The following is a 22,828-nucleotide window of genomic DNA, read 5'->3' on the forward strand; positions in this document are numbered from 1 at the left end:
ATTTGAGGTGAGATAGATTTGGTTGCTATTTCTAGCATGTTGAGCTATCATATAGAACAGTGGTTCTAAACCAGGGTCCATTTGGCCCTGCAGGTCCATATAAGATTTTTGGTGGTCCACTCAAAATAATAATATTTTAAGGGCTCCTGAAAAAAATTTGCTTTAGATGTATGTACTGATGTGTATTGCAAGAAACAGCTAGGTTCCATTCTCTAACAGTTTACATAATTCAAACTACAAATTAAAGTGTGCAAACGTTAATAAAGACTATTGAAAAGGTTGCAAGATGCAACGAAAATTTTAGGAAAATAAAGATAAGGAATAAGTAGAAATTTTACCAGTGAGTGTGTTAAATTATAAGGCACAAAAATAAAAATGACTCTCCCCAGACACAAGAGAATATGCTTCAACACATGAACTCCCGTAAAGAATCTTGCAAACCAAATCCAAAAACGAAATTCATAAATAACATTCTATAAAACAAATGTTTAAACATTGAATGGCTGTGGGAGGGGGGGGCACCATAATGAAATAGTAATCAAAAGGGTCCATAGATAAAAAATGGTTGAGAACCCCTGACATAGAAGGTCTCTCATTAGTTTCTACCTTACTTGTACACTACCTTTGACTGTGATGGTTAAACTTTATCTGTGTATGGTCATGCTTTGCTACCATCCTTGACCACCTCTGCTTGATGGCTATATTTGACCACCATTCTCAAATACATAACAGAATTATCAGTAATCAAGAAACTATTTTATGATTCTCATATTTATAAAAACCAGTTCCAGTATTTCTTTTTTTTGTATTTACACCTAAACATAGACTTACCAGTCTTCTTCCTCTCTTATTTTTAGAACCAACTCTCTCTCTTCTGTGTTTCTGTTTCCATATCTCTCTTTTCCTTCTTCCTCTCTATCTCTCTTATTTGCATTCACATTCACACATTGTACAGAATCTCAGTCATCAGGGGACATTGAAATCTCATATTTGCATAACTTGGAAGTTAGTAGTCTATAACAATGGTTCTCAAAATAGGCAGTAATGATCCCTCTCCGGGTGGAGGAGGGGGTAGTGGAAGGATCCGGTGGTGGGGTGGAGGCGTTGAAGAAAAGTCGAGCAATATAGTGGGTTGGCCAAAAGGGGGCGATAGAGGTAAAAGCCCCAAAATAGTGGGTTAATTAAGTGAAGTTTTATTTGAATTTTGAATTTGCTTCAGAAAGTGGTCTATGTTTGTGGCAGTGAGGTGAGGTGAGAGGGGGGCGTTAGGAATGTGACCTGGGTGCCAAGTGGGTGGCAACCCCCAAAAGTTTGGGGACACTCATCTACAGGGTGCCAATCTCCAGCAGATACAACTCACTTTTACAGTGAAGTTTTTTGGGGCTTTTTTTTATATTGCTTGGGAGTTAAGGGTAGTGCCTGTAACCATTTATAGGGTCCCCAAGATTAGTGGGATCAAAGGAGGAAGGTAACCTCAAATTGGATATTTAACCTGAATGCTTGTAAAGAATAGAACTTTCATTCCTTGACTAAATAATATATATATATATATATATATAAATAATGCATACACATACACATATATCCACACACACACATACACACACACACACACACACACACACACACACACACACATTTATGCATGTTTTTTGTGTGTGTGTGTGTGTGTGTGTGTATTGTTTGTGTTATCACTTCCTGGTTTACAATACCGGGAATTCTCCCATTCTGTTACCAGTTGTGAATGACATCTGCTAAGAAGTTGCCAAACAAGTCTAGTTTGAATACATAAAACTGAACCACGTGATTTGCACCTCGTGCAGCTGATCCATTTCCTGTATTACAACTGTTATTGTTTGCTTTTTGCAGTATCGCGTGACTTCTGTTGAAAGCTGTGATACATAGGTAGGTACTAAATTTCTCGACTGTCTTCAATCACTGGCCTACCTTAAAAATCAAGCAAAGTGCTGCTAGAAAGCTGTCACCTGTACTTGAACCTGAGAAGTTCGTACTTGTCCTGGTCCACCAAAGACTGAATTGTGGTTTTGTTGCCACATGTAACTCTGCCACACAAGTTTATAAAACAGCTTTTGTTCCCTCATGTTTTAGTGCTTGTGCCCTAGCTCTGACAAATGTTACCTTCATAGTTTGCATTGGTGAAATGATTGGGAATCATTCTCATTGCTGGTGTATTGGATGTAATGCTTTTATTAGTTGCCTCTTCTGTTGCTAACTAGCTCTCCCCTTCAATCTACTTTGCTCCAACACAAGCTCATTACTAAGCACAATCAATTCTGATTGCATCAACATTTTGAGGGCACCCCACCATCAGTTGTTGATGATGACTCTGTCGGCTGCTGCTTAACTAATTCACTACTCCAATCCCTGTAGTGTTTGTGCACCAGTCTAGACACAGTCAGCTTCCAGCAAATAGTTATTGTCTGTGGGTCCTTAGTCAATCATGCATATCATAAATTTGTCGTCTGTGTTGCTGACCAGTTAGAATTGTGAACCTCCTGCACTGTCCCTAACCAGATAGTGGAGATTGTTCAAAGGATGTGTAGGACGTTTTGGTCAAACAAAACTCTGCCTAGATATGACCTGGATGATTTGACAAGGTTTCTCCATGACCGCAGTGATTATTTTTGAAATCCTGCCACTACTTGTTAACAGGTAGTGGAAATATCTGAGCAAGGTTTTGAATCTTTTGCATCCTCTTCTCCTGTGCATTGGTCCTACAAAATCTTACCATGCTTCTAAAATGTAATTCCAGCCCCTCACTAGCAGCAGAGATTAGGATGTTCTCAGGAAAAATTCTATGTCAGAGGAAATTGGGCCATCCTTCTCGTGTCAGGGTATAGATGGTCTCTAGTCGGAAAGCATTGCCTTTGCTGTTACAGACGTGCACATATATATCACACATATATGTAGGTATGGCTGTGTAGTAAGAAGCTTGCTTCCCAACCATATTGTTCTAGGTTCAGTTCCACAGCATGACACCTTGAGCAAGTGTCTTCAACTATAGTCTCAAGCCAACCAAAGCCTTGTGAGTGGATTTGGTAGATGGAAACTGAAAAAAAGCCCGTTGTATATATATATCTATATATCTATATCTATCTATCTATCTATCTATCTATCTATCTATATATATATATATAGATATATATATAAATTTAGAAGTAATACTTGACAATTGTAAGCACCTGTGTATGCCAGCTAGTGGTTGCGGTGAAAGAATAAATTGTAAATCCAAAAAATAACAACAAAACTACAAAGGATTCCGCGGTACACGTGTTTCAAGCTTTATATGTGTATAATTTACAATACAAAGCTATCCTCAGCCGCAAAATTATTTCTCTCCCAGGAAATTATACCACATCGGCGTTAAAGTAGGAAGAAAGGTGTGATGTAAGAGGTGAAGATCCTTTCGGTATTCTGTATAGTACTATACCTCGTATAATTCTCCACCCACACATAATCTCTCCGGTCCTCCGAAAACTGTCCATACCTTGCCACGATTCAACACTGAATCGTGGCAAGGTATGTATAATTTCTATAGTTACTTTACATTTTAGCAGTGTTTGCTAATTTGAATAAATTTTTATGCTGTGTGATTATGTAAACATTCAGGCAAAATTCTTTGTTGGTGAAAGGAAATTCCTTGTCAGCTCCTTGAAATGTTATAACTCATGTCTTTCCCATATCATAAAAAGTTACTCAAATATCATTCAGTGACTTTTGCTGATTTTTGTTGACATAAGTCCACCTTGCAGTCTCCTCAGACTCTGAATTTATTTGTCTTGTATTTTATATACATTTTTTTGAGGGAAAAACTAATTTAATTGCAAAAATAACTGATTGTTATGGTTTTGCTTAAGACACATAATTTTAATTCAAATTAGACCTGAAACTCATTAGATGTTTGAGACTCTACTGGGGAATTTGATCTTTATGTAATACCTCAAGAGTAGGGATAGTTGTTTTTAGGTTAAAAATTTCTTTATTATTATTAGCATTGGTTTTTGCTTAAATTATTTTCCTTGATGTTAATTTTAAGGATGTAAATATTATAATAGAATTGTTAGTGCCTCAAACAAAATGCTAAGCTGCACTTCTAGCTCTTTATATTCTGAGTTCAAATTCTTCAAAGGTCAACTCTACCTTTCATCCTTTCAGGGTTGATAAAATAAACTACCAGTCAAGTAAGAGAATTGATGTAATTGACTACACATATCTCATTTTATCTTCTTTGGCCACTTAGTCCTGGTGGGGATTATGGAGGCAGAGATATCAAGGAATACCTTCCATCGAGTCCTGTCAGAAGCACTTGTTTCCATTTGATCTAGCTGGATCCCCAAGAGAGACTAACTAAACTCATGGATGTTATCCGACCATCTTGTTTGCAGTCTAGTCCTGGGTTACCTGCCTGTTGGTGTTAACTGTAAAAAGCTGTCCAATGAATCTTTCCTGGAACATGCTAACCACATGTCTGTAGTATTGGAGCTGTGATCTCTCAATTTGGAGAAGTATTGGCTCTATTTAGAGAGCCTCTCTGAATTCCAAGCTATGGATTCTATCAAGTAACATTACTCCAAGGACCCTTTGGAGAACCCCAATTTCTGTCACTTGTATTTGTGATCATTTTGTTTTGGTTCTAGTGAGACCAATTTCTGTTATGGTATAGTGAATACTTTCTTTAAACTGATATAAGCTCAGGGTGTTAATCTGTAATGATCAGTCACTTTACCTATCATGTGAGTCTTGAATATTGGTTGAGTCCTGTGTTTAAATTGGTTGAGTATTGCATGGGATTTGGATCAAAGATCCAATCATGTTGCATGTAATAATTCTCAAACAATAGGTGTTGGAGTGGCTGTGTGGTAAGTAGCTTGCTTACCAACCACATGGTTCCGTGTTCAGTCTCACTGCGTGGCACCTTGGGCAAGTGTCTTCTACTGTAGCCTCGGGCCGACCAAAGCCTTGTGAGTGGATTTGGTAGACGGAAACTGAAAGAAGCCCGTTGTATATATATATATATATATATGTATGTGTGTTTGTGTGTCTGTGTTTGTCCCCCCCCCCCAACATCACTTGACAACCGATGCTGGTGTGTTTACGTCCCCGTAACTGAGCGGTTCAGCAAAAGAGGCTGATAGAATAAGTACTAGGCTTACAAAGAATAAGTCCTGGGGTCGATTTGCTTGACTAAAGGTGGTGCTCCAGCATGGCCACAGTCAAATGACTAACTAATTGGTATGTGCTCTGGAGCTTACCTTTTTTCTATAAATTCATTTAACAAATTATTGAGCCCAGAGGGGTAAGAGATTTTCACGAAGACAAGTCATATTGTTTTCCTGCTATTATTCATCAGAGTAAAATTAATATAATAGAGCACATATAACCAATGATGGCTCGAGCTGAATTATCCAAAAAATGGATGAACTATACAACCACCAAAATTCATGATGTTTGTAATTGTTCCAGTGTACTACTTAACGGAGGAATAAAGTCCCACTGTTACTTTTGAGGTTCATTTCTTGTATCATTTCCACAAGTGAACATGCAACATATGTTATATAATGGTATACAGGATTCAGTAGTAAAACCAAGAGAGAATTTAGACCACCTGTTAAATGGTCACTACCCAAGATTCATAATCATAGGTAAGGGTAGGTGTGAACACTGTATTGAAGATAGTGAGTTTGGCTTTTACACCTACCTCCCTCCCTCCTTCTAATGTGACTGAATGTTGAAGCTTGTGCATTACTGCACTAGTTCCTGCAATTCTTGCACTTGATTCAGCCTCCTGCCTTCCATCACTCATGAAAATGACCCTGAGATACTTGAACTTCTCCATCTGCTTCAGTTGAGCCCCACTCAAACGTAGAGTACATTGTGCAAGTTTCTTTGAAAGGATGGGTGTCTGATCTTTATTCCCTCTAAATTTTCTGATCGGCCTTGCGCCTAAAATTTGAAACAATATTATATTAATATAAGGCTGTTTATGCTATGCAATGAATTATGTTGTGTACAAAACTACTTTTTACTTATGATATGTGGCAAGAAACCAGGATGGAGAACTGGTAATGGGTGAAAGTAGAGAAACAAACAAACAAAAGGAACATTGATTTAGAGAAAATCAGATTAGTTACAGCTAGCTCCCCACCTAGCTATATTATCCACAGTAGGATTTGAACAGAGCACTAGAAGCTAACAAACTGCTTATCAATTACACACTACTTGTTTATTTTATAAGTAAAAATTAGCCATACCTACTCATGGTACCTATTTATAGTTAAGTGGAATTTGCCAATGAGAGATATTATCTAAATGATGGTTATAGCTTAGTGTCAATAACTGGATACTAATTATCAGCTCTTTTATCTTTTTTATCTTTCTCTTGTTTCAATCACTGCACTGTGGCCATGCTGGACCACTGCTTTGAAGTGTTTAGTAAAGGAAATGGACTCCAGTGCTTATTTTGTTAGTCTGATACTTATTCTGATACCTAATGCTGAAACCCCAAGTTATAGGGACATAAATAAACCAACACCAGTTGTCAAGTGGTGTGGTGGGGACAAACACAAATACAAAGACACACACATATAAATACACACACATGTGCATGTGTGTATGTGTGGGTGTCTACCTACCTACCTACCTACCTACCTACCTACCTACATACCTACTTATCTTTCTATCTATCTATCTATCTATCTATCTATCTATCTAAGATTCATGGGTAAGGCTGGAACAATGCGAAATAAATCCAAGGTAAATCACAAGAAAGCAGGCATATGAATTAATGGTGACTTATCCTGCATTCAATATTTCAGGGTTATGACCCCCTCTTCAGGAATTAGCGAATGTTGCAGAATTAGTGAATCTGAAACATTTGCTAATTCCTGAAGTGGGGGTCATAATTCTGAAATATTGAATACAGGGTAAGTCACTGTTAATTTATATACCTGTTTTCTTGTGATTTACTGATTTACTTTGGATTTGTAAAATTTTGTATGATATATATATATATATATATATAAGGTGCAGGAGTGGCTGTGTGGTAAGTAGCTTGCTTACCAACCACATGGTTCTGGGTTCACTCCCACTGTGTGGCCTGTTGGGCAAGTGTCTTCTACTATAGCCTTGGGCCAACCAAAACCTTGTGAGTGGATTTGGTAGAAGGAAACTGAAAGAAGCCCGTCATATATATATATATATACGTATGTGTACGTATATGTTTGTGCATCTGTGTTTGTCCCACCAACATTGCTTGGCAACCAATGCTGGTGTGTTTATGTCCCTGTCACTTAGTGGTACGGCAAGAGAGACCGATAGAATAAGTACTAAGCTTACAAAGAATAAGTCCTGGGATCGATTGCTCAACTAAAGGTGGTGCTTTAGCATGGCCGCAGTCAAATGACTGAAACAAATAAAAGAAAAACGAAAAGAAAGAAATATATATACACACACACACAGGGTGCGATGGGTAAATTGTCACCATCTTATATTTTTAATTTCACACATGTGTATTGCTTGTTTTTGATTTTGTTGACTACACAGTATAGTAGAGTCAGTAAGAAAAATGGCACCATGACATAATTCACTCTGCCAAAAATTTGGAAACAACATGTTGTACTGCTTGGCATTCAAGCCAGAAGCTCTAATATGGACATTTCAGAGTGTTTGGGTGTTAATCTGAGGACTGTACAATCTGAGGACATGTACCAAGAGTGATAAAAATCAAACATCCAGTCAACATCATGGTGTTTGAAGTGATCACTAGTGATGGCAACATTATGCCTCCATTCATCTTCCCACATGGACTCAGACTCAACATGGAGGCCTACATCAAGTGCTTGGAGGAGGTAGTGCTCTCCTGGGTCAAGAGGGTGGCTGCTGGAAGACTCTGTGTCTGGTAACAGGACTCTGCACCATGTCACACAAGCAAGAGAACCCAGTCATGGCTGTCAGACAATTTCTGTGACCACATCACCCCTAACATCTGGCTATCTAACTCCCCACACTGCAACCTCCTTGATTATTATGTGTGGGGTGCAGTTGAGCAAGAGACCAACAAAACTCCTTGGAACACCAAAGATGAACTAAAGGCAACGATTATGGCAGCATCAACCAACTTAAACAAGGAGAACATCCAGAAGAGTTGCAGGAGATTCTGAAGTCATCTGGAGGCCATGGTTGAAGCCAATGGCGATTTTATTGAATAAATTTACTTTTTAGTATTTGAAGATATTTTTGTGTAATTTAGGTAAATATATCTGTTAAAATGAGATATCAGTGTTATTCTAATTTTTGTGTAATTTAGGCGACAGTTTATTCACTGCACCCTGTATATATATGTATGTACATGCACTCAATAGGCTTCCAAGCAGTTTCTATCTACTGAATTCACCCCCAGGGTCTAGAGTAGGAGACACTGGCTGAATGTGCTGTGCAGGGGGACTGAACTCAAAACCATATGGTTGTATAGTAAGCTTCTTAGCCACACAACCATTAATCTAGTAATCAAATAAGCCAACTTTAATTCTCAATATCGTATTAGAATTAATTTTGTCTTTTTCTTAAGTGGTAGAGTAGCACTTTCTTATCTCAGCTCAAGGCCACATATTTATAAAAGGAGGGAATGGAATTGTGTGATTTGCAAGCATTTCTTGAAGGCATTAAATTTCTTAACAATGTAAATAAAGTTAAGTTAATTAACTCTCACTGGGAATTATAAGCTCAACTGAACTGCTGTGGGAGTCTCTACTTAGTCATAGATCTGCTAGAAAAGGAAGAAAAATTCCCCTCAAAATCATTAGCATTTAAAAAATAAAAAATTTGGTCATATTGGATAATGTAGAGCTTGGATACATTATCTGAAAAATAAGATGCTATAGGGGCTAATAGATGTTGGCATGACTGTATGGTTTAGAATTTTGCTTCTCAAACACATGGTTTGGGTTCAGTCCCACTGTATAACACCTTGGGTAAGTCTTCTACTATAGCTTCCACAAGCCAACCAAAACCGTGTGAGTAGATTTAGTCAACAGAACTCATCATGTGTGTGTGTATGTGTGTGTGTTTGTGTCTCCTCATCTTGACATTATGTGATAGTTGTTAACAAGTGTCCCTGTCATACAAGTGCCATTCATTTCCAATCTCTCATGAAAATATGTCCCATCAAAGGGAACTTTTACCTTGCCAGAAAACAAGCAAGGTTTGGCAACAGGAAAGTCATAGAAAATATGGCAACATCTGGTCATAGAAAATATGGAAGCATTGAAAAATGGATACTAAAATGATGGTTTGTGTTTAGGTCATGACTAGACTAATTTGATCATAGTTCTGCCTGATAAGGCCCAACCTGGGGCTAATCAACAACACACAAACTACAATGGCAATTAGGTCAAAAGATTCAATTCTGTGCTCAAAGCTTATCTTTGTACCTTCTGGCATTCTGCTGCTGGCTGCAATCCACTACTTTATTTCATTAACTAATCCTATTACATTTTCATACATTGAAATTAAACATATCTTTTTATACATTTGTCAACATAGTGTGTGCCTTTCTTACTAAACTACAGCACAGGCAACTCTGAAACTTGTCTGTTTAAACCCCACCTCTTCAAGCACAGTTGTTTATCTGCAACCTCATAGTTTGCTGTCACTGGGAATATGATATATAGGATTTCTTCTTAGCTGAGTAAATAACTTAATAAATAAAATGAAATAAAATAAAATGGAAGTACAGTTGTACAGCTGTATAGTGTTTATCTTAATTCTATTAATATATATTTGATATAGTGTAATTCCCTCCTCTTCTTCTTCTGTTTCTTTATCTTCTTCCCTTTCCTCCATCCTCTCTGTCTCTCCTCTCTCTATTTTTCTTCTCTCTTCTCTCCCTCTCTAGTTATCTATCTCTCCACACTATCTATCTTCCTTAGCCTTAACAACACCTGTGCAATTAGTTTTGACTCCCAATAACTTTTATCTCCTCAAGTATATATTCATTACCTTTTTTCTCTCTGTAGTAATGCCTGACAATAGTGCCAACACACACCAAGCATTATATGAATGATATCAACATACACACACACACTCTCACACTGGATTTGGTTCATCAAGTGTGTAACCTACACTATAAATTGAAAACAAAAAAAAAACGAACAAAAAGAAATCTTGTTGCTTTTTCTTTTTTATTTCTATTTATTACAAAAATATCTCCTGACTTCACTTTTGTGTTCACTGACCAAGAAAACGAGAACAAAAGCACCTTCCACTCTCACCATCGCTACCACAACAACAATAACAACATACCACCACCACCACCACCACCACCACCACCACAATAACAACAACAATAACATAAAATAAGCATTCAGCATAATTCAGCGTTTTTCTTTTGAAATAATTATGATACATACGGTTGGGTAAAAATGTACAACTAAAAAATAAGAGGTTCCTTTGTAAATAAATAACTGTAAAGCCATTAATTTTAGTGTATGCAAATCAGAATAACAACACAGTGTTTTGTTCTAGTTATTTAGTACTTTACCAAGGACTCAGTTTATAGTTTCAATGATATTTATTTATTACTTAATCAGGCGGGTCAGACCATACTGGAGCCCTGGCTTCATACTACAAAGTGAAAATCTCTTTTACTAAGGTTTCAATGTTGTGGTTTCAATGATTTTAATTTATTGTTAACTCAGAAGGGATGGGCCATATTGGATCTTGCTTTCTAATTACAAAGGAAAGGTCTCTTATATCAAGGGCTCAGTTTTGTGGTTTCAGTGCTTTTTTTATTTGTTGCATACACAGGAGGGACAGGCTATACTGGAGCCCTGCATTCACACTACAAAGTAAAGGAATCTTATACTAAGGATTCAGTTTTGTGGCTCCAGTATTTTTTATTTATTGGTTACTCAGGAGGGATGGGTTATGCTCTCAACACTTTATAGGACCTCTAAGACTGGTGGAAGGAAGAAAAGAAGATATCCTTAAACAGGCAAGCAGGCTCGAGTGCTTGCAACAGTGTGAATTCCAGTAAAAACATCCAGATGTCAGGTGATGGTGTTAAAATGGATGACAGATTTAATCTACCACCCGAGTAAGCCATGGTGGGGTTTTGAACTCAGAATGCAAAGAACCAAAATAGGATGCTGAAAAACATCCTGTTTGAGGCTTTAATGATTCTGCCAGTCCACCACGCTTGAGCGATACGTTATTTATTGGCCCAGAAGGCTGAAAGGGGAAGGCAACTTTGGTGGAACTTGAACTCAGAAGATGAGGATCCAGAATAAATACCATAAGGTATTTTGTTCGATGCTATGACATCTATGCTATTTCCCTGCTTGAGGTCAAACTTCAAATATGAATGAGTGATAATCTTGATGAAGATTAAGGATATTAGTGTTTAAAGGTATTTCTCTAACTCTATGTGTTTCTTTACAATTTCTCGTTTCCTCCACAAACCTATAGTATAATGGCATTTAAAGATAGAGCATTATTTTGTATAATGGATTGAGGGAATGTTGGATGTTGGACAAAATACTTTACAGTATTAAATTGCATTCCTTTACATACTGAATTCAAATACTACCAAAGTCAAACTTTGCCTCTCATCTTTCTAGGATTTTAATAAAATGAATTGTCCCTCAAAGTTGGTTTGCTGACAGCTGGGTAATAGACAACCAGATGGCAGGATAGCTTGAAGATAGGACAAGTAGGTGACAGTATGACTAGGTGATAAACAATTGGGTGATATGACTTCTGGGTGACAGGATAACTAGGTGACAGGATAACTGGGTGACAGACAACTGGGTGATAGCCAACTAAGTGACAGGGCAATTGGTTGATAATATAACTGAGTGACAGGATAACTGGGTGATCGACAATTAGATGACAAGGCAGTTGGGTGACACGACAATTGGGTGACATAACAATTGGATAATAGACAGCTGACAAGACAACTAGGTAACTGGACAACTGGGTTATAGGACAATTGGGTGACATGAGAATTGGGTGATAAAACAGCTGGATGATAGGACAACTGGGTGATTGGATAACTGGATGATAGGACAACTGAGTGATTGGATATCTGGGTGATTGGACAACTGGGTGATAGGACAACTGGGTGATGAAATAAGTGGGTGACATGATAATTAGATAACTAGACATCTGGGTGATAGGATGACTAGGTGACATGACAACTGGGTGACATGACAATTGGGTGACATGACAACTGGGTAACAAGATAAGTGGGTGATATGACAGTTGGGTAACTAAACAACTGGGTGACAGGATAACTGGGCAATGCTATAACTGGGTGACAGGATAATTGAGTGACATGACAATTTGGTGACAAGGCAACTGGTTGACAGGTTAAGTGGGTGACAGGTAACTTGGCAACTGTTACAGGTGACATTAAACATGAGTAACATTTAGTTTGGTCAATTAATATTCAAATTAATTGTGCCACCAAGGATTTAATTACCAAGAGGTATAATTGTTGTTGTTTAACTCCTAATCAGCTCTAATGAAGGCCATTCCAGCTGTAACCACCCTTTGCTTTTCGGTTTGAAGTATATTTAAAAAAAAAAAAAAGAGAGTCATGTCTGGAATGTTTTTTTATCAGCAACAGCAATAGCAGCAATAACAATAACAGTAACAACAGCAACAACAACAGTGACAACATCATAATCATCATCATCATCATCATCATCATAATCATCAACAACAACAATAATAACCTCTTGCCAATTAAATCTCTGTAGCCCCAAACACTTTGGTTTTTCATTGTCCAAGCTAGTCGTCACCTGGTTATGCTGTTGCCTGATCGTCTTTCATCTATTTGTATGAATAATTGCAGTCATAATAAAAATCAAATATTTCTCACAGGTGAAGTATATATATATATATATATATACAAACATATATATATATGACCTTGTATGAACATTAGAAATATTCTTCGTTACCCATAAAATTCAATTCACTGTTACATTATTATAAAGACCAGTAATACAATTGATCTCAGATCATGTAGTTTTACCACTGGTTACTATCAGGTGAACTCTATAAATCTTTGAAGTTCTTTTGTTTCGTGAATACATGATCTAAAATATGAATAAAGTATCAGGTAATAATGTAAGCATTTTTTTTATTGTTTAGTTTGAATAAGTGCCATGGCTATGGGCATGAACTTTCTCCAGGTTTCTAAGACTTGTGGGCAGAAAGTCTTCTTAGGTCGAAGCAACTATTGCACAGCATGATGTGAAGGCACATGACTTAGCAATTAGTTCAGTTTGTGATTGTATGATTGAAGGTTTAAATCCTGGATGGGATAGTGCATTGTATTCTTAAGTAAGATACTTTATTTCATGTTGTTCCAGTCTACTCAGCTATAAATGAGTAGCCCCCTACCCTGGATATTAGTGCAACACACTCTCCTTCCATGTCACATTCTGGATATTCTCCTGGATCAAAAGTAAGGGGACTGAGGATTTTAGGTCCTATGTAGCTCACAGCTACATAGTACCTAAAACAAATAGCAAAAACATTGTACATGTTACCAAGTGAAAAGTGGTTTAAAATTTTGGGAGTGGGATTAAGTCGATTACAATGACCCCAGTGTTCAACTGGTACTTATTTTATCAGTTCTGAAAGGATGAAAGACAAAGTCAACCTTGGCAGAATTTGAACTCAGAACATAAAGGCAGATGAAATGCCACTAAGCATTTTGCCTGGCATACTAATGAGTCTACCAGCTCACTGCCTTGTGAAAATTACTCTTGAGTGATGGCTTGTTATCCTGTAGAGTGATATAGTTCAATTTCTTTGCTGTAGGCAGAGGCAGTATTACAATTCATTAACTTAATAGTTCTGAGTTCAATTCCCTTTGGAGAAAAACTATCAGTAATAATCTCACACAAATCCAGAGCACAATTTATTTCTCTTCTTGTTAAAGATAACAGGTAAAGCTCTGAACATTTTCATCACCATGTCTCTAGCAGCAGTGTAGCTAAGGTGAAAAGAAGGAGAGAGAGAGAGAGAGAGAGACAGAGAGAGACAGAGAGAGACAGAGAGAGACAGAGCAAGAGAATTGTTGGAGTACCAAATTAACTGAAAATTGAGGAGTACTTTGTAATGGCTTATAGTTAAGCAAATGTAAATTTGTCTTAAACCCCAAAGGACTTTTAGGAGGCACTGTTTAGCTCTGATTTTATGGAGTTAAGTGAATAAAAGATAAATCTTAATCTACTCTGAGTGGCATCACCAGATGATATGCTACCTGTTTTCTATTGATTGAGTGAAATGAGCCATAGAGAATTAAGTGCATATACAAATGAATTTCAACAAAAATGTATTTGCTGGCACAACAGTGACTTGTTACTTAGTCATTTGGTGTTTTGGTTTAATCCTTTAGAATTTCAACCAGTTATATCTAGCAACCTGTTTTGTGTTCAAACTGGCCAAATCTGGCCTCTCACACCAACACTACAATGTCATTCTAGAAATTAACAGTTACCTCATCAAAATCTAAAAGCTATGAGATAATGCATGATTAATTCAAAACAATGTGAATAAATAAACATTACTTTTGAGAGAACAATGTGAATGCTAAAGGGTTAAAGTATTGGTATTAAACAGCATGCATAAGAGAATTTGTTGCCCATGAAGTTGAAGATTTCAATAAATTGATTTGCCATGAGCAATGAAAAAAAGATAATGTTTCGAACACTTTAGCATCTTTAGAGAAAGAAAATATTGAGGTGTTATAGGATACAAGATCACAAAATTATGGAGGGTATAATAAATGAAAGGAGTGATGTGTGTGTGTGTGTGTGGGGGGGGGTTATGTTGAGAGACAATAATAAGCCAGTGGGAAATATGAGTAGTGTGATAGATAGTGTGAGTTACTGTTTGAGTTGCATAGGGTAGAGGAAATGAAGCATGTAAATTGGTAAAAGTTTGTTGTAAGATCCAGGTCAGTTGAAGTGGGAGGGAGATGGTGAAGGCCAAATCAGGTGAAATAGAAGATAAGTGAGAATGCAGAATAAAGAAATTGGAGATGCAGGCAGGCAGGCGGAGGGGAATGAGCTAGTGAGAGTTCTGAGATCAGTAAGAATTGATTAGAGTTAAAGAATTAAGAGGATGTAGCAAATGTAAGTTTTGAAATGCTTTTTCTAAGCTGGCTGTGAATAGTCTTGGAGAAATAGAATCTCTCTGTCATATGTTATTTTTGAGATGAAACTTCCTTGATTTCTTATATAATCTGATGAAAGATGTAGTATGGTGGCAGATATGTTATAAAACATTGATCAATGCTGATCCTGAACTTTGGTTTGTTAAGGCTTGATATAATATAGGAAGACCATAAAACAACAGAATGAATCTGAAAACAATAAAAACTAAATGACATTATCAAGTCCATGAAATCATTGAAGTGGAATAGGACTGGACATGTCCAAAGGATGGATGACTACAGGTAGAAAAAAAAAAAAAAGAAGTTAAAGATTTTACCCCCAATGCTGGACTTAGAAGTGGAAATCCCAGAGATAAAGAGATTTGCCATCACTTTCCTCTACATCTAAGCTCACCTAATTCTTGACAGCTGAGGCTATTGAGAGAAAAGCAACATATAATAAATGAAAATTTCAAAATTCATAAACTAAGATTCTAAGTAGAGTTTGTAGTCGGATACATTTCATTTTAAGTCTTTTCATTTGTCTGTCATTGGAGTATTTCTGTGTCTCAGTGTGTATTGCTATGACATCAATTCGTGTAATGCTATTTCCATTGATGCATAAGCTCTGTGTGAGAGTAAAAAAACAGCTATTTAATAAAGAGCTTTACCTGCCCAAAATGTCATTATTCTCTTCTAAGGAATGCAAATTTATCTAAATTCATAAACTTTACTAAATAGTTCTTCTGTAATGCAGAACATCCTTAATTTCCTTGGATTCTGTTTTCTCTAGTGGCCAGGTAATGTCACGAAAAGATAACATGTCATATTGATGATAACTGCTGACATTGTTAAATAACTATAATACTATTTATGTAATCTCTATATATAAATGGGTAGTGTTCTATGTGTGTGTGTGTGTAGTTTGTATCCAGAACCTTCTTAATGAAACCATATACATTATTTTTCACCAATTCACAAGGGAATTTGTATGACATTATTTTGAGAAATAGCAGCTAAATTTCTCTCAAGTCACCTCCCCCTCAAAAAAAAAAAACGCAAATAGAGAAAGACAGAAAGCTAAAATGATGTAGTATCAGTAAAAACAGAGACATCAGTGAAAAATAAAATAAATTTGAAAATAGATTCCTGTGGTATCGAATTCTCTTTTTTTTCTTCTTTTAGTAGATCTCTTTACTTCTTTTTCTTTCCTTTCACCATTTTGTTTTTAGTAGTGGAATAGAGAGAGAGGGAGGGAGAGAAAGAAAAATTCAAACACAGTCAGCATAGGCATAGGAGCGGCTGTGTGGTAAGTAGCTTGCTAACCAACCACATGGTTCTAGGTTCAGTCCCACTGCGTGGCACCTTGGGCAAGTGTCTTCTACTATAGCCTCAGGCTGACCAAAGCCTTGTGAGTGGATTTGGTAGACGGAAACTGAAAGAAGCCTGTTGTATATATATATATATATATATATATATATATATATATATATATATATATATATATATATATGTATGTATGTATGTATGTGTGTGTGTATATGTTTGTGTGTCTGTGTTTGTACCCCCAACATTGCTTGACAACCGATGCTGGTGTGTTTACATCCCCGTAACTAAGTGGTTCGGCAAAAGAGATCAATAGAATAAGTACTAGGCTTACAAAGAATAAGTCCTGGGGTCGATTTGCTCGACTAAAGGCAGTGCTCCAGCATGGCCACAGTCAAATGACTGAAACAAATAAAAGAGAGTAAAAGAGAGTCATGAGGAGAAAGACATAAATAGAGAGAAAGAGAGGTACTGGTGTTGATGCTAGCAAATTATTGGCAATAACAGTTTGTGGCAGAATTCTTCATGAGTGAACCCTCAAACTGATTCTACCAGCTTGAATAATGCTGGATATATTAAAAAATGCAACATAGTTTCTGAGTGAAGAAGAAAAAAATGTGATGGTCTTACTTGAAAGCCTTTTAACCATAGGTTTCCTCCATCAGGGCTTGTTTGTGTCAATACAATAAGTATCAGTTGAATACTGGGGTTAATCAATATAACTGACTTACTCCTCTCCTAAAATTGCTGGTCTTGTGCCAAAATTTGAAGCCAATATTACCAATTTCTTGTTCTAAAATATTCTAAATTAAAATTTTGCACCAAAATTTCATGATAAGTTATGTTCCAAATACAAATAATGACAGTTATTTCACTAAATTTTTCATTATTTTCACAATTGATTGAAACAAAGTCTGTATATTTCAACATAAATATATTGAATTATCAACAAACAACTTGAACTGGAAACTTTATTTCCACTTAATGAGTTCCCTAAGCCTTTAGCATTCATATTCCTCTGTCATACAATGCTAATTTATTCACATTGTTCTGAACGAATGATAGCTTATATTGTAGCTTCAAGATTTCAATGATGTGATTGTTTATTTTCAGAATGACGACCATAGTAGGGTTTTCATGAGAGGCCAAACCTGGTTGATTTAAACATAAAACAAGTAGAATATTAAGGCCAGATATAGCTGGTTTAAATGCTAAAGTCTTAACCATTTAGTGTTCAGGTTATTCTATCAAACGTAAAGTTTATTGATTCACATTGTTTTGAATTAATCATGCATTATCTCATATCTTTGAGATTTCAATGCTTTGATTGTTTAATGTAGAATAACATTGTAGGGTAGGTGCAGAGCATGGATCTGATCATTTTGAACATGAAACAGATGGAATATTTTGGCTGGATATGACTGGTTTACACAGCCATTAAAAATAAAAACAGCATCACATTAATGGTAGCCCCCTTTTGATATTGCTTGAAACCTTGGGTAATGACTGAAAGAATATGGTTGTAAATACATTTAGCCACAATGATGTTCTTCCAAAGTGTTCTTGGAGTAACATTATTTAATAGAGTGTGTAGCTCGGAGATCAGAAAGGGACTCGAAGTAGAGCTGCTACTTCTCTGAATTGAGAGATCACTGCTCTGATACTATGGACATGTTGTAAGAATGTCCCAGGAAAGAATCACAGGACAAGTTTTATGGGCAAAACCAACTAGCAAGAGACCTGGGATAAGACCATGAGTACGATGGTTGGATAACATTCATCAGCTCACTTGGTCTCACTTGGGGATCCAGCCAGGTCAATTAGAAATGGTTGCTTCTTGCAGGACTCAATGGAAGGCTTACTTGAGTACTCTGCCCTCATGCAAAGAAGGTGAGATGAGATGAGATAAATTCTGTTTAATAATTGGTCCTATGATTAAATAATAAATTAGTGTTGTGTAAAATAACTATCATGTCATTAATGTTAATTTTTTAAGTATCATCTCACGATTTCCTAAACAGGATGAAGAATGAAGTTAAACAGCATGAAGAATGAAGTTAATGACCCATGATGGATCCTCCATGAGTTTTGACAATGAACATTTAGTTGGGATGGGACAATTAGGTGTGACTGTCAGGACGAGGGCAATTTAGTAAGACTAAGACTGGACATTCAGTTTATTTTGATGACAGTAGTTGGACATTGGAGGCAAATATACGCACACACACACATACACACACACTCATACACACACACACGTGTGTGCATGCACGTACACACACATACACACATGTACATGTGTGCACAGAAACATACACATAAAAACAAAAGAATGAGAGAGTGCAACAGAGAGAGATAGATAGAAAGAGAGGGTAGAAGAGAGTGAGGGAGAGAGAACATTAAAATGTCTAATGTCAAATAAGTCAGTGTTGAGTCAGCAATGCCAGACAGGTGGTGCCAAACCAAAATGGCTGTACAAAATATCTCTTTCTCAGCCTTTAGTTATTTGATTGCCTGAACATCCTATTCATTAAATTAACATATAAATGGATGAATATTTCACAGGAACATGTAGTCTCAACATAATTTTCTGGCCAAATAAATGTGACAATATGTGACAAGGTTAGATCTTTGAATTACTGATATAATTCATTTTATAGGCCTCCTTCTATACAGTTTCTGTCTTACCAATTTCTCTCACAGAGCTTCAGCAGACCCAAGGTTATGATAAAAGATACCATAGAGCATAACTGAACCTAGGGTCTTATGATTGTGATGCAAACTTCTTAACTGCCTGTGCTTGCCCATACCCATAGCTGAACTTTGAAACAGTGGTTTATAGGTCTCTGAGACACAAGTTTACATGTTCTTATTGGCATTATACTCTGTTGCTTACAATAACAACATTAACCCTCCTATATCCCAAAGATGGAGCTTTGTATCTTTGTTGGCAACCAGCTCCCTCCTCAGTGGAAGATTTATAATAATCAAAAAATAGAAGAGAATACATAAATAGATAGATAGATAGATAGATAGATAGAGAGAGATAGAGATAGATAGATAGAGAGAGATAGAGATAGATAGATAGATAGAGAGAGATAGAGATAGATAGATAGATAGAGAGAGAGAAAGAGAGAAAGATATAGACAGAGAGAGACTAATATACCATGTCACCAAAGTAGCATATGACATCCAGAACTGGGTATGATAGAGGAAGAAAGATAGAGGGAGACTGATAAATAGACAGATGGGTTAAGTACATAGATAGAAAGAGAAAGAGAGAAAGAAAGAGCAAAAATGAGAGAGAGGTAGACTAATATGTGTATTAATGTGTATTTTAATGTATGTAGAAATTTAGATGTCTGCTAAGCTCCAAGAAGACCTTTGAGAACTAATACTTAGTTCTGATTTCATGGTGTAAAATAAACATGACATAAATCTGCCCCTTCTTCACTTTGAGTAGGATCCTTTTAAACACAAGAAACATTCCCAAATAACATCTGGTTCCTAATCCTGATATATCAGCAATCATCTTTGGAGTAATGAATAATGTCTTGTTGGTATCTGTTACATGGTTGTTTCGTCTGCTAGCTGCGAGAATTAGCCACTAAACTTCACTAAGATCAACTCCACTGCCTTAAAAAAATGGTAAAGTTACATATATAATATTACTCTAGATACCGTCCCACCCCGCTCAAAAGATAAAACAAATTGGATAGTCATTGGTGGAATGTTTTTGATCATATATGAGGTACGTCCAAAAAGTATCTGACTATTTTTTTCTGATGTGTACCCTAGGCATACTCTAGGCATAACAGTTGGGAACTGATGTGACCTACTGGCACAAAAGTTTTCATGCATGCACAGGCAGGATGGAGTCATCCCCCACCCAGATGATTTTGCCCACATGGTATTAGTTTTGGTGGGAAAAATAAAAACTGACACTTTTTGAACATACCTTTTAGATTTGTTCTATCAGGATTAAACAACTACAACACCATAAAAATGTTGCTACCATTTTTGAACCTAAAAACCAGCCATTGTTAATTCCAATTCCTAATCCATGCTGTCAGTATTTATTCTGTTCAGAGCAATGAGCTGGCAGAATCATTAGGATGCCAGGTAAAATGCTTAGTACATATCATCTGTCCTTATGTTTCTGAGTTCAAATTGCGCTGAGGTTGACTTAGCCTTTCATCCTACTAGGGTTGATAAAATAAGTACCAGTTGAATGCTGGGGTTGATATAAATTCCTATTGTTGATGCCATCTCAACCTACTACACTACTTAGATTTTGGTATACCCCAGTTAATTGATGATCCCTTCACTATAAATTTCTGTTGCATAATACATAATTTGTACCTACGCTCCACACACACATACATATGCAGATGATGTGTTGGAGCAGCTATAGTCTATTGAACTGAATATAGTAAATGATTTTTATATTCCATACTATTACCGCTTAGTATAAGGTGTCGAACCAGTAGAATCAGTAGCACACAGGGCAAAATTCTTAGCAGTATTTCGCCAGTCACTATGTTCTGAGTTTAAAATTCCACCGAAGTCGACTTTGCCTTTCATCATTTCGGAGTTGATAAATTAAGTACCAGTGAAACACTAGGGTCGATGTAATTGACTAGTCCCCTTCCTCCAAATTTCAGACCTAGTGCCTTCAGTAGAAAGGATTATTACAGCTTAGCATGTTACCATCTGAGTCAACCTTACAGACCTGATAATAATATCATAATAAATTATATTATAATATTAATAATGGTTTCAAAGTTTGACACATGGTCAGTAATTTTAGGGAGTGGGGGCTTGTTGCATTTTTTAATCTTTTATCTTTTACTTGTTTCAGTCATGCTGGAGCACCACCTTTAAGGGTTTAGTTGAACAAATCAACCTAGTATGTATATTTTTAAGCCTTATACTAATTCTATCTGTCTCTTATGCTGAAATGTTAAGTTACAAGGATGCAAAGAAGCCAACATCTGTTGTCAAGTGATGGTGGAGGAACAAATAAAAATACAAATACATACATACATACATACATACATACATACATACATATTATATAGGTAGTTAGGGTGAATCCCAGCTGTTTCCTCTTGAAGTACATTGGCTTATTCCATTATTACAATCTACATGTATCCATAGTTGCTGCTGTATGTTAATCATCATCATCATCATCATCATCATCACCATCATCATCATCGCTTAACGTCCGCTTTCCATGCTAGCATGGGTTGGACGATTTGACTGAGGACTGGTGAACCAGATGGCTACACCAGGCTCCAATCTGATTTGGCAGAGTTTCTACAGCTGGATGCCCTTCCTAACGCCAACCACTCCGAGAGTGTAGTGGGTGCTTTTACATGCCACCGGCACGAAGGCCAGACAGGTGGTACTGGCAACGGCCACACTCAAAATGGTGTATTTTACGTGCCACCTGCACAGGAGCCAGTCCAGCGGCACAGGCAACGATCTCGCTCAAATGTCTTTATACATGCCACCGGCACAAGTGCGAGGAAGGCGACGCTCAGCACAGGTGCCATCACGATTTCACTTTCGCTTGCCTCAACAGGTCTTCGGAAGCCGAGTTTCGTGTTTCGATCAAAATACATATTAAAATTGAGAATAAGAGAAATATTAATTGTAGATTTATTGTATAACAAAACAGGAAAGTGGAAATATTTTGATACTATTTATTCCCCCATTACATTTGTTTTATTTGCTAATAAGAATTAAAAAGATTTATTTATTAAATAGACATGTAAAGAATTTCCTATTAGAAATTCGTCAGACAGAGGAACATTTTTTTATAATACAAAAATTACATTTGGATGAAGTGTTTATATTTGTATATTAATCCGGAGAATCACTAACAGCCCTAGTGAAGAAAAGAGAAAAAATATACACATACATGCTCAGACATACACACACATACATACATGCACATAGATATACTAGTACATATGCCCATATACAAAAGCACACACACACACACACACACACACACACACACAAAAGCATACACATCCACAGAAATACATACATAAATGCATACATTTATATACATACACATACAGGTCTGGCAGTGAAAGGACTTTGACAAACCTTATTGATTGATTGACCAAATGATTAACCAAACATTTGATTAGTTAATTGATTAAATAGTTAACCAATTCATCGTCATTACTATCATCCTCATCATCTTCATCATCATCATTTAAAGTCCATTTTCCATGCTGGTATGGTTTGGACAGTATGACCAGAGCTGGCAAGCTGAAGAGCTGCACCAGGTTCCAC

At 36.6% G+C, this 22,828-nt stretch overlaps 1 long non-coding RNA gene across 1 annotated transcript in view; it reads left to right on the plus strand.

The window, feature by feature from the left end:
* LOC128248124 (uncharacterized) overlaps positions 1-22,828 on the plus strand; it is a 133,493-nt gene that overhangs the window by 34,574 nt on the left and 76,091 nt on the right. Inside the window, exon 3 of the long non-coding RNA XR_016242337.1 lies at positions 1,870-1,905. This is a non-coding gene — a long non-coding RNA (uncharacterized LOC128248124). The remainder of the gene's footprint in view (positions 1-1,869; positions 1,906-22,828) is intronic.

The sequence above is a fragment of the Octopus bimaculoides genome, chromosome 6, assembly GCF_046866305.1.
Source record: "Octopus bimaculoides isolate indiv1 chromosome 6, ASM4686630v1, whole genome shotgun sequence".
NCBI lineage: Eukaryota > Metazoa > Mollusca > Cephalopoda > Octopoda > Octopodidae > Octopus > Octopus bimaculoides.